Raw genomic sequence first — 14,021 nt, 5'->3', positions numbered from 1 at the left:
TGGCAGGACATGTATACCATAATTACATGACATGTCCAGCAACTAATCAAACATATAAAAGAACCTTAATTTTGCTAGTTCCTAATATCTCCTCAGACATTGATTCATCCTCTCAATCACACCTACACATCTAAAGCTTCTGAACAAAGTAAAAAGATACCAATTCCCTGGTAAGAAAATACCGACTCAGTGGGAACGATGAAAAAAAAGAAAATAAAATTGCTCCCTTCTTTAAAAGGGGTCATTCATTTTTTTCCATGAATCGTGATCTCCCTCTAGTGTCCAAAAGAAGAGTAGCAGCCAGCATATAACGTTTCTTTTTACTGCTTATCTTTGAGTATTTAAATGGACATTTTTATCCTTAATAATATGTATGTGCATATACATTGCATATGTATGTATGCCTTTGTTTCCCTGTACCTACTCAATATTACTGTGCTTCGAGCATGATTGGAGTAGAAATTATGGCTGCCATAATCCATATGACACTTAATGGATATTGCCCTTTTCATCTGTTCACCTCCAACACTTAACACCGTACTCCCCTCCAGGTCTACTCTCTACTTTTGAAATTCTATGCTAACTACTTTATTGCTGATTGTAGATGTGCCACAGAATATTGAAGTCTCAAGAATAGGAAAATTATAAATCAATGTCTAAAGGAAGAGGAAACTCAATGTTCTTGAAGTATAATTACAAGCATCAAATATACTTTGAGGAGATTTTAAGAAATACTTGAAATCAAAGGAGGCACAAACTTTGCTTCTCTTGTCTCCAATGAATACTTGACTTCGTATAGCATTTGATTCTGTTGTTTTAAGTCATAATCTTTAATGTCCTAAGGTGTTTCCCCTTAAGAATAATTCTCAGGTTTATTGACATTTTTACATTCATAAAGACTTTAATGCTTGCAACATCCTTCATAAAACAAAGTTCAGCCTGTTCTCAAGTTAATTTGATCTCTTTTATCTCCATTAAGTTAATAAGTCTATAATTTTAGTTACAGGTTATAAGTAATAGACTTCCTTTTTTTTTCTTCCCTAAAATTATATTGTTTACCTTTTTGGCATTTTATTACTCTTCCAGACATTTCAAACACTTGAATGACAAATCACTAATATATGAGTATTTATTGTTTAATTTTAGTGTTTTTAATGTGTATGACTGTTTTGTCTGCATGTTACCTGTGCACCACATGCATGTCTGTGAGGAAGCCAGAATAGTGTGTCAAACCCCCTGGAACTGGAGAATTGGCGCCACATGTGGGCCTGTGAATTGAACTCTGCTCCAGAAGGTGTTCTTAATCTCTGAGCCACATCTCCAGCCCCTATTTTTAGCTTTTAACAAAAAGTAATTGTACATATTACTGTGGTTTGATGCATGCATATAGTATGCAAATGTCAAATTAGCATGGGCATATCTATTTCCCCATTTATCATTTTTATATGAAAAAAATCAAAATCATTTCTAGCACCTGCTTTGAAACATGTAGCATTTTCATTGTCTAATGTGTAATAGAATAACATGACTTACTTCTATTTAAGTACCGCCTAATAGGGATCAACTAAATCTTTCCCTTCTACCTTCTTCAGTCTTCAGTAACAATTAGTCTATGAGAGATGAGAATCAACTTCTAAAAGATCAAATATTTTTATATTGTACATATGAGTGGAATCATGTGGTCCTTTGTGCCTGGTTTATTACACTTAGCATAATGTCTTCTGGTTCCATCTGTGGTCACAAATGACAAGAATTCATACTATTATGAACTGTACTAGTCAAGAGTTTTCTAGAATCTCAGAATGTACAGCATATCTATATATTAAGGGAATTTATTGTGATGACTTACAGTCTGCAGTCCAACTAACCCAACAATGGACAGTTGTGAGTGGAAAGTCCAAGAATCTAGTAGTTGTTTAGTCCCACGAGGCTGTGTTTCAGCTGGTCTTCTGTATAAGCTGGAATCCTGAAAAAGTAGGTTCCACCAGATGTGCTCCAAGTACATGTAAGCAGGCAAAGAAGAGTTAATCTTCCTTCTTCCATCATCCTTATGTAGGCCTCCAGCAGAAGGTGTGGCCCAGATTAAAGCTGTGTACCCCCACACCTAGATTTGGAACTTGCTCTGTCCCAGACTGGCCTTGAACTCAGAGATCTGCTTGCCTCTGTCTCCTGGGATTAAAGGTTTATGCTATCGTGCCTGGGCCTAAGTTTTTATAGCCACTATGCCTCAAGATCTAGATCAAAAGAGTGTGTCATCCCATGTAAAGGTCCAGGTTAAAAGCCTGTGTCTTCCAGCCTCAAGATCTGAACTGCTGTCCAACTAACCCAACAACAGGCAGTTGTGAGTGGAAGTCCAAGAATACAGTAGCTTCTCAGTCACATGAAGCTACATGTCTCATCTGATCTTCTGTAAAAGCTGGAACCCTGAAAAAGTAGAATCACAGGTGTGCACTCCATTTCTGGATTGTAGTTCATTCCAAATGTAGTCAAGTTGACAACCAAAATAGCCATCACATAAACCAGTAGTCTTCCATATGTAACATATTTTCCCTATCTAGTCATCAATTGATAGACCATTGGGTAGATTTCATTTTTATCCATTGTGCTATAGCTCTGCAATAAACATGAGAGTCCAAGTGTCCCTTCAACATACTGACTTCATTTATAGAACTGGAAACACTGGAATATATGGTAGTTCCACTTTGTGTTTTGAGATACCTCCATACTGTTTTCCATGACGGTTGTGTTAGTTCACAATGTGTCCAGTGGTGTTCCCTTTCCTCTACATCTTGTCCAACACTTACTTTCATTCATGTCTTTGATTAACACTGTTGTGCAAAGAAGATTTCATGAACTCCAAAAGACGACCAAGGAGCCAACTCCAATGCAATCGCACTAGGGTCTCTTTATTCAAATTCGAGCTTGGGCCACACCATCATTTCTGATGCAGCAGAATGAAAGGGGGCAGCCCTGAACCCAGTTTCAGGAAAGTATTTATAGAGGAAAAAGGAGGTATCTAGCCTGGTACACATCTAATTGAGGGACCATTATGGCCTTTAATATAACTGGCTGGTACTGACAACCAAACCATAAACTTAACTTCTGTTTTCCTTCTGATTGGCGGTTGTTAGGAAGTGAAGTGTCATGGTCAGGCTTGTAACCTAGAAGTGCAGATTTGTTGGAGAACAACTTGGAAACTGGTACTAGACACAAGTTTTGTTGGGGTGAGGGGGTAACCTGGAACCTGGTGCTAGATACCAACCTATTAGTTAACTTGAGTTCAACCTTAGGTCAGATTCTCTAAGACGGAGTCTGAACCCAAGATGGAGTTGGTCTGGTCTCTCATTCAGCCTTTCTCTGATAACTAGAAGGCCCAATCATGGGGCTTCCTGGAGCTTGTAGGTTTTGTTGTCTATGTTTTGGAGGAACTGATAGTTAGTCCTCATGACCATAAGCTGAATATTGCCAAGTTTCTCTTACATTTAGTAAGACCCTTTCCAACTTTGGCCATTGATTTTTTTTTTTTTTTTGCTATCTCTAAATGGTCTTTGAAGACTGTATATATTCTTCCTTATTGTAGCTAGGCATCTTCTGTTTTATACTATCTCTGCCATGGAGCTTAGAGATTTTTGGAGGTGGGAAATGTTATCTCATAACATTCATATTTTAGAGGTGACCAGGATTGTCATCACCCAGTCCTTGTGGTGTCCCTGGGGATTAAGTAGGGGCCCCAGCAATGGAACACAGGAGAGAAGCCTGAGGCTGAGTTTGCTCCTGTTGGTCGGAGTCCTCTTCAGCTGTAAACAGGAGTGTGGTGGATCTATGCTATCATCTCATTGACCTTCATGGTGGTGGGTATGGTCAAGATGATAACATAGGGACCTTTTTTAATGAAGCTCTAATGGCCCCTGGCTAGAGGGGAATCTGTTTCATAGAGAACACGAACTTTAGGCCAAACATGTTTATGAGCCCATTGGACACCTTTGAAATCATCCAGCAACTAGGAATCCTCAAACTTACCAATGATCTCTGCCTGTATGTTAAGAACAATGAGGTGGAGGGAGAGTAATCCTGAACATGATTTTAAAAGGAGTGAGTCCTATCTGGTAAGGAGAGTTCCACACCCAGCAGCAAGCAAAGGGAAAGAGAGTTAACTCAGTCATTGCCAATCTCTTAGGTCAATTTAGTTAAGGTCTCTTTTAAGGTTTTGTTCATTCTCTCTACCTGTCCTAAACTCTAGGGTCTATATGTACAATAACGTTTCTAATCAAACCCCAGAATATTGGCTAGTCTCTGACTTATCTGGGCCACAAAAGCTGGTCCCTTGTCTGACCCTATCATCTGAGGAAGCCTATAACTTGGCAGCATGTCCACTAAGAGCTTCTTTGTTACCATGGATATAGTTTCATGTTTAGTGGAGAAAGCCTCAGTTCAATCTGGAAAGGTATCTAAAACATTAGTAAATATTTATACCTAAATTTTTCTGGTTTTCCCTCTGTATCCTAGCAGGCTCTAGGCTTTGTGCCTCTGAACCTATTACCAGGGTTCTTCTCATTAGGCACCATGTTAGTTAGCTGGCTTTATAGCTTTTGAAAATCCCAACTACCTTTGAGTTGGCATCTCTAATCCTGATATTAGCATGTTATATCAAACCCTGCATTCTCCAGATGCCCATGTGGGAAGAGTGGTGGATCTTCTGAAGTATGTGCAGTCCCATTTCTTCTGGCACAATGAGTTTGCAATCTGCTGTTCTCTACCATCCATCATAACATTGGGACACGGGCAAATTTCTAGCCCAGGTTATGTCATCTTTTGAATACTTAGGGTGGTCAGGGAGCATAGGATCCCCTAGATAGGTCCAGGGAAGTCAAGGACAAGGGAGGTCCAATTTCTAGGACAGTGTGTCAAGCTGCTTCATCTGTCCTATTGTTTCCCCCTGAAACTGGGTCCTTCCCTCTATGGTGTCCCGAGCAATAGATGATGGCCAGCTTTTTAGGCCCCCATAGAGCCCTTAGTAGGGAAAGGATTTTCTCTTTATTTTTGATACTCTTTCCTTCTTCTGTCAGAAGGCCTCTCTCCCTATAAATAGCCCATGGACATGAGTGGTAGCCAAGGCATATTGGCTATCTGTGTCTCTTGCCTTTTGTCAGCTCTAATGCTTTGGTTAGAGCTACCAGTTCATCTTTCTGGACTGATGTTCTTGCTGGGAGTGGCTCCATCCATATGGTCTTAGTGTTTGAGACCACTGCTGCTCCAGTGTACCTCTGTCTGTCCTGAATGAAGCTGTTGTCATTGGTGAACCATGTTACCTCTGCATCCATCAAGGGGGTATCCTGAAGATCTGGTCTGATTTCATGGATTTGAGCCAAAATGTCCGAGCGGCCATGTAGAGGCCCATCAAGGTCTGGGTCAGGCAGCAGGGTAGCTAGCTTAGGAAAGCTGGAGACTGAAAGGTTATCCTCGGGAGATTTAAGAGGAGAGACTGGTAATGAGTGATGTTAGCCTAGATAGATTACCTGTGCTTGGCAGAGTTGGGCATTCTTAGCAGGGACTTGATAGTCCAAATTTCCAAGGGCCTCCAAGAGGTCCTGGGTCCCCTCTAGGCATTCTTATTTGGTTTCTGCTGTCATCTATACATTGCAAAAGACTCAGGTTCTGTTATATATACATTGCAAAACAGTCAATGCTGGGTTCTGTACTCACTCAAGTCTTCATCAAAGATGATAGACAAGTTTTTAAATCCTTGGGGCAGATGAGTCCAAGTCAGCTGTCTGCTAATCCTATGTTCGGGATCGTGCCATTCAAAGAGGTCCTGACTGTTGGGTGCCAAGGGTAAGCTGAAGAAAGCATCCTTTAAATCCAGCATGGTGTACCAATGGTGCTCAGGAGGAACAGCACTCAGGAGGGTGTAGGAATTAGGGACTGTTAGGTGGATATCCATAACTCATTTGTTATCTTTCTTAAGTTTTGTACAAGTCTATAATCTTTAGTTCCTGGCTTCTTGACTGGTAGGAGGGGAGTGTTCTAGGCCAACTGACATGATCTCAAGATCCCCACATTTAATAGCCTCCTGATATGGGGGGCTATGTCTTCCCTGGCAATTTGGGGTATAGGGTAATGTTGGACCTATACAGGCTCTGCCCCTGGCATGAGCTCCAAATTGGGGTCTGATGTTTAGTCATCCCAACTCCTCCTGTCTCTGCCCAAGTGATGGGGAAGCAATTTGGTCAAGTAGTAATTTCATCCTCTGAGGTGAGGAGAGGCTCAGACAACTAGCTAGAGTGATTGTCAGGACATGAATAGGCTTCCCCTCTGAATCTACAAGGAACGTATAGAATGTGTTTTCCTAACCCTGCCCACTCCCAAGTCCAGTGTTCTTTGAGTACTCTGAGTGTTAATTCCTGTTGCCCCTTGAACTCAGGATTTCTTAGAAGAGACTTTATATTTAGGCTTTAGCAAGACAGGATGTTGAGCTCTGTTCACCATAAGGAAGCTGGTGGGTTTCTCTTCTATTTTTAGGGTTGTTTAAGTGGGGGCACTGTCTATCATTGGGGCCCCCTTTATCTCTTTCTCTGGAAGTCATCTGATTTAGACATTGCCAGATCGTGAATCTCCTGCTTCTTTTCTTTCATCTATCTCTATTCTCCTTTTCTCTGCCCTCATCTGCTTCTCCTCTGTACTCTCAACCCTTTGGAGTTTTTTTTTTCTTAGTATCTGATGCTGCCTGATTGGCCAAATTAGTGGCCTGTCATCCAGCCACCTTGAGATTGGCAATAGACCAAGAGTTTCTCCTTATCTTTAAAGGTGTTGAAGTCTCAATCTGGGTTAAGAGAAAGTCAGACCAGACACTTTGGCCTGCATTTCCAGGCAACCCAACTCTGGGAAGACCCAGGCCATATGCACCAGGGAGTGGATCTTCCATATGCAACATTTCCTGTGCCACACCCCTCAACCCTAGGATTCTGCAATGCTGCTGCTATACCATTAGGGGCGGGGTGGTTAGGTGCCATGGGTAACATCATCCCCATAGCTACCTTCCATGAGGGGCCCTCTCAGCTAGCTTGGAGCCTGCCACGGTGTACCTCAATAGTGGAAGTGTGCCTACAGGGAGCAGCGGTGTGTGTGTGTGTGTGTGTGTGTGTGTGTGTGTGTGTGTCTGTGTGGCCCCATCCCCCCCTCATCCCCTCCCCAGCACCCTGCTTCTCTTGGTCCCACCCAGAGCACAGCAGCTCCTCTGCCTGCCAGTTTCACAATGTTATTTAGTGAGGAGGCTACCCTTTATTATCTGTGTATTTCTGATTCCCTCATCAAGGAATAATTGGCTTTATTAAAATGTGTTTATTTCTGGGTTCTTTATTCTGATCCATTAATCTATTAAGAACTGATGTGCATCAAAAAATGCTGTCAAGAAAATAAAAGCATCCTTCCAGATCAGTGTTTTTCAACCTGAGAGTTGCTACCCCTCAATACCATTGGAAAAAAAACCCACAAATACTTGCATTACAATTCATAACAGTGGCAAAATTACAGTCATAAAGCAGCAACAAAAATAACTTTATGCTTGGGAGTCACCACAACATGAGGAACTATATTAAAGATTTGAAGCATTAGGAAGGTTGAAAACCACTGTTCTAGATAGTACAAGATATTTGCAAATATTGTGTACAATAAGGAGTTAATATTTAATATATATAAAGATCTTCAAAAACTCATCAAAAATAACTTGAAGAATGCAATTGCTTTGCTTTGAGTAACAAATTTGTGCATAAAATGCTTTGAGTAGTCCTCCCTCTCGCCCTGGAAGGTCCCCACGCTAAGGAATAGACTTATCCACTTGTGGCTCTTTCCTGCCTTGGGAGCAAAGACAATTCTCCAGCGAGAAAACCTAAGCAATTGCTGCCATGGCGAGGAAGCCAGTCCTTCACTACTTAGAGCTCAGGGGAAGAATGGAGGCAGCTGGAGTAGAGTTTGAAGAACAATTTCTGAAAACTCGGGATGACCTGGCAAGGTTAAGAAGTGATGGGAGTCTGATGTTCCAGCAAGTGCCCATGGTGGAGATTGACGGGATGAAGCTGGTGCAGACCAGAGCCATTCTCAACTACATTGCCTCCAAATACAACCTCTATGGGAAGGACCTGAAGGAGAGAGCCCTCATTGACATGTATTCAGAAGGTATGGCGGATCTGGATGAAATCGTTCTTTTTTACCCTTACATTCCCTCTGAGGAGAAACAGGCAAGACTTGCCACAATCAAGGACAAAGCAAGGAACTGCTACTTCCCTGCTTATGAAAAGGTGTTGGAGAGCCATGGACAAGATTATCTCGTTGGCAACAGGCTGAGCAGGGCGGATATTTACCTGGTTCAAATGTTCTACCATGAGGAAGAGCTGGACCCAGGCGTTATGGACAGCTTCCCTCTGCTGAAGGCACTGAGAACCAGGGTCAGCAACCTCCCCACAGTGAAGAAGTTTCTTCAGCCTGGCAGCCAGAGGAAGCCTTTTGATGATGCCAAATGTGTAGAAACTTCAGATAAAGTTTTCAGTTAATACAATCAGCTATGGATATATTATACGCACAAAGCCAGCCTTCTAGAACTTTGCAACAATTAAGTGTTTTGATTAAGTTTGACCCTGCTTATTGGGAGGCTAACATGTTTTCTAAGGCTGCTGTGTTAATTCATACACACATGACTGATCAGGAATTGCTTGGGTTGCTATTTGGTTGTAGTCAAAATTGTAATTATGATCTCTTCCTCTGATATTACTTTGAATTTCAATAAAATCCAAACAAGCTTCTTAGGAAAAAAAAATGCTTTGAGTAGACATTTTTCCAAAGAAAAATAAGCAAATGTTCAAGAAGCACATGAATTTTTTAAATTGTTCTTATTCATTGGGAAAATGCAAATCGAAGTCATAAGGATCTATTTCTTCTTCCCAACCATTAAGGTGAATATCCTTATAAAATGGTACATATCCTTGAGGACATTAAGATTAGTTCAGTCTGCAGTCATGGTGGTGCATACTTTTAATCCCAAAACTTTAATGCAAGGAGACAGAATCATGCTGATCCCTGTGAGTTTAAGACTAGCTTGGTCTATAAAAGTAATATTTATTCACCTGATATAATTTGTCATCTTGGAGGCTTACTGCTGAATAAGCTCGCCCTTTCTAGTTCTTTCTGAACTCTGGCTGGCTGGTTAAACTCAACTGTTCTGGCTCAAAACTCCTCTCCAAACTGACTGATTCAAATTAGCTTCTCTTTGGCCTCTCATGAGTTGATCTCGTTGAAAAAAACTACCTCTGAATTCCACGAACTAAATGACTATACTAAACTGAACTTCACTGCACTGTCTCAACTCAACTGAACTGCACTCAGTGAACTCCCCTCCACCAATTAGATGCTACTTTCAAATATCTTCCTTCTACAAATTAACCTTAACCTCGTTTGGAATTAAAGGTCTGTACTAAAGGTGTGTCTGTATTCCAGCCAGAGAGATTAAGGTATGTCATTCCAGCTGGATCACACAGACCTAGAAAGTCTTTGGATATGATCCCTCTACAATGGTCTACATAGTGAGCTCCATTGCAGCCAGGGTTACACAGAGAAACCTGTAGTGACTTGCAAATAGTACCATGGTTACTCAGCTAGTTAAAAATGAGCCAGCAATTCCCTTCCTATATAAAACTTACTATATGTAAAAGGTTTTCAATTATACAGCTCCACAAATACATGCAGGCTAATGTTCACAGCTGTATTAGCCACAAAAGATAAAATGTGCAAATAATGTTCCAAACCAACACATAAATGGACAAAATAAATATAACTACTAAAAGAATATTACTCAGCTATAAAAAAATGGCATGTTGATATATGCCACAACATGGATGAATCATGAAAACATCATATTAAGTGAAATAAGCCTGGCACTGTAGGACAAAATTATATGATAAGGTACTTTAAATAGGCAATTCCTGAAGATATAAAATATAACAGAGGTTATCAGGGAAGGAATGAGTGTGTTGTTTTATTTGATAGAGAACTTTTATTGAGAATGATGTCTTAATCTTAGGTATAGTGAATGCTGTGGCATAATTGTTTGTGTCTTCCCAAAATTCACACATTGAAACCTAATCTGTGAGAACAATACTAAGAGATGCGGCTTTTAATAGTTTCATTTCTGATGCTGTGATGAAATGTGCCGACAGAAAGCAACTTGGGGATGAAAGGGCTTTGGGGGATTACAACTCCAAGTTAGAGTCCATCGTTTGGGGAAAGTCAAGGCAGGAACTCACATCCACAGTCAGGAATAAGGGGGGAACATATGGATTCCTGTATGCTTATATGTTGCTTACTGTTCAACTAGCTTACTCTATTCTGTTGTTGCTGCTGCTGCTTTTGTGTTGTTGTTGTTGTTGTCTGAGGTAGCATGTCTCTTTGTAACCCCAGCTGACCTACAACTAGCTATGTAGAGCAGACTTACCCTCCAAGTTATAGAAATGTGCCTGCCTTTGACTCCTAAGCACTGGGATTAGAGGTATGTGTCACCATGCCTGGCATTTTCTCTATTTTTATACAATCCAGGGCCCAGCACATGAAATGCCACCCACATTCAGAGTAGGTCTTCACCCCTCAATTAATAACAAAAGCAATCCCCTACAGGCATGCCTATGGGACAATCTGATCTAGATAATTTCTTATCAAGACATGCTTCCGGGGCTGGAGAGATGGCTCAGTGGTTAAGAGCACTGACTGCACTTCCAGAGGTCCTGAGTTCAAATCCCAGCAACCACATGGTAGCTCACAACCATCTGTAATGAGATCTGATGCCCTCTTCTGGTGTGTCTGAAGACAGCTACAGTGTATTCATATAAAATAAATAAATAAATTTTTAAAAAAAGACATTCTTCCTAGTTGAAGCTAAGTTATAACAGGTTGGAAGTTAAAACTAACTAGCATAAGGCATTTGGGGAGTATTTAGATCTTGATCATTCTGTCTTCTTTTTTTTTTTCTCAAACACAATTTACACAAACTTTATTAAAGGATAAAGGGCCGTTGGCTCCCTGTCCAATGGGCAGGTCAACAATAAATAAGGTTAAATGAAGGGGTGAGTGTAGCAGAACGGAAGCCCAGTAAAGGCCGGAGTCATGATGGAGAGTCTTGTGGGACCACAGGGCCAGCTGGAATGAAACACAGGGCACCTTTCCATTTAAGCATCATGGCCACAGGGTGGGTGCAGACCCGGTGGGTGAAGACCCGGGTGGGTCCCAGAGGTGAGGTTTGGCTAGTGTAGAAGGCGCATTCATCATCCAGGAGAGCCTCATGGAAGCAGTGGGTGGCGGTAAGATACGCTCTGAGGCGCGGCCTCAGAGCCACGGTTCAAGGGGCCACACTGCTGGGCCCTGAAGGCCATGGAGAATTCAGAGGGGTCTCTGGAGTTACATTTCTTCCAGGTGCTGCCCTCTCCCTCCCCCCCCCCCGCCCCAACCTGAGTACAGCCACTTAGAAATACAGTGGAAAGAAAGCATGGCATGGCCTGGTGCAAGGCAGGGCCCACTCCCAAAGAGACAGAGCCTTTTCTTCACATCCTTTCCCAGCCAGTTCCTTACCTGAATGGCCTGTTGGGGATCTCAAAGAGTGGAGTGAGTGGATAGGGGGGCTGACACAGACTGGACTTTGTGACAAGAAGGTCAAGCTGGTGGTTGCTGGAGGCCCTTGACTGGTGCTGGGGGCTAGGCCCTGGGTTTCCAGCTTCCTGAGCGCAGGCTGCCGATGTTCACAGCTCTATCCTAGGACAGGCCTCAGGGGGGCTCAATCTGTCCCTGACAACTAGGCAGAGGGGGTCCGGACAGTGCTGGAAGGCAAGGCTCTGGAGGCTCTGACTCAGCTCTGTGTGGCACTGGGGGTTTTAGTTCTGTGGTAGATCAGCGCTGAGCCGCCTTAGTCTCCTCCCCAGGGCAGGCCTGTGGTTCCCCATGCTTTTCTGCAAGGTGGGGCTGTGGCTCTACACACTCTTCTGCAAGGAGGGGCTCTGTCACACCTGAGTGTTTTGACAGTCCAAGAAAGGAAGTTCCAGAATTGTGTTCCAGAGCATTCAGAGTTCTAGAAATTTCAGCCATCGGGGCTGAAGTTCAGTCATATCTAAAGCAGAACCTCCATTCAGAGGGGCACAATTGCCCATGGTCAGGCCCTCTACCTCCTGTTGCAAGAGCTGCTGCAAAATACTGATGTGAAGCATCTTTAGCTCCTGGTGGCTGGGGATTCTCTTGGGGGTGAGGTCCAGAAGTGCTTGCCACAAATGGTTTCCCAGATCCCTTCAGCAAGGTGATGCAACTCCTGGTCAAACAACTTCAAAGCAATCTGCTCCCAGAGCAGGGCAGACTCTTCAGGGGAGGAATGAAGGGAGAGGCCACTCAGCCACTGGGCCTGCTGAACTCTAGAAAGTGATTGGAGGGGCGTGAATTGTGTTTTCTGTCGAATGGTAAAGCGTTTCATAGATGAATATGCAGTCCTGGTGTGTGTTAGACTTTCTTTAATGGTACTCGTTCAGCCAGATCCAAATGAGGTCTTCCTCATCCACCTGAGTGAGGGACAGTTTCATGTTCTCCTCTGAGGGATAAAGAAGCAGGCTGTACTGGGGTCTTCAGGAGCAGTCTTGAGGCCTGGCTTGCTCAGGTTGTGCTGTCAGTACAGAATCCATCCCTGCTGCCCCCACAGGTCTCTCTTCTTGGCTCCTGTACACTGGGGAGAGTGGAGGGATGAGAGGAATCTGAAGGTGGATTCAGAGCCTCTAGCCTCTGTGGGGACAAAGTGCGGTCTCGGAGTCCTGGGCCCACCAGTCTTGAGAAGCAGGAAGCCCTGGCAGGACTCACTTGATGGGTGGGGTTTCTAGGAACCAAGTATGTGGAAGACCTTGCCCTCCAGCCCCTCTGGGTGGTTGTCTGCCTTTCTCTCACAAACTAGTACTCTCTGAGCCAGACTGGACCAGTACCCCAGAACACAGCTCTTCACTCCCTCACCTGTTCAAGCCAGCTCAATCAGTCAACAGGCTCTCCAGCGCAAGAGTGAGGATTAAACAAAAGAGACAATTTGACGATATACTGCAGCATGACCCCAGCCAATTCTGAGACTGAAGGCGGGTTTATTTTTTCCCAATTTGCTTTTATACCATTTTAATTACATGTAAGTATTTAGGTCAGTTCTAAATTGAGGAATAGCAATACAAAAGTGCAAATAGTCACAGAACAAGCAAGGCAATAAGCAAAGTCCCATGATCACTCCCTTGACACTGTTTCTAAGGGCTTATCAGGATGACCAAAATATTTGAGCCTACTTCCCTGTACTAGCCCAAAGTTATTTTCATGCCTGAAGCCTACTTCTTTGTTCTAGCCTAAGATTTAGATTCCTGACTGAAATTACTTCCCTGTCATGGCCCAATGTCAGACTACTGCCTAAAGCCCATTTCCTTGTCCTTGGCCAATGTCAGATTCCTGCTAAGCCGATCCAAACAAAAGCTCTCCACACTCACCTGACAGGATAGTGGCCAGGGCTGCAGGGTCCACCACAAACTCTATAGGCCCTGTGGCCTCTGTCTGGGGATGAGTCACAAGCCTCACATTTGATCTCCCAGAGAGAGGCTTGAGTTCCTCCAAAGTGTTCTATAGCTGAGTGGTCCTCAATCTGTGATTTTTGGGTCTGGTGCAAGGTTTTCGAATTGAGGTCTGCTGTGTCAGTGAGTGGATGTTAAGTACTGAGTGGTGGCTTCTGTGCTAGTCTCCTCGGATCTTGGTTCTCCTGATCCAGAGAGCGCGACTCGACTGAGGAAAGATCTGGGCATCTTTGACAGAGTACTGGAATCTTACTAGGGTTGGGAGATACACCTCGGAGGTGGGGATCCTTACTGGTTTGGAGGTTAGTCATGGCGGCATTCCAGGAGCCCCAGGGGTACAGGGGTCATCTCTATTTTTTTCAGGTTTTTCGCTGATTTTCTGGATTTCTGCTTCAGCTGTTGCTGCTGCTGCGG

General features: G+C 43.2%; 2 pseudogenes; one reads left to right on the top strand and one right to left on the bottom strand.

Annotated features, from left to right (window-relative positions):
- The first annotated feature begins 7,901 nt into the window (after positions 1-7,901).
- On the top strand, positions 7,902-8,546 carry LOC114634724 (annotated as a pseudogene).
- Positions 8,547-11,143: 2,597 nt separating this feature from the next.
- LOC114634730 lies at positions 11,144-13,934 on the bottom strand (annotated as a pseudogene).
- Positions 13,935-14,021: the final 87 nt, after the last annotated feature.

This window comes from Grammomys surdaster, unplaced genomic scaffold (assembly GCF_004785775.1).
Source record: "Grammomys surdaster isolate TR1022 unplaced genomic scaffold, NIH_TR_1.0 1065, whole genome shotgun sequence".
Classification (NCBI taxonomy): domain Eukaryota; kingdom Metazoa; phylum Chordata; class Mammalia; order Rodentia; family Muridae; genus Grammomys; species Grammomys surdaster.
The sequence above is the reverse complement of the archived record's forward strand: the minus strand, read 5'-3'. Positions and strand labels throughout refer to the sequence as shown.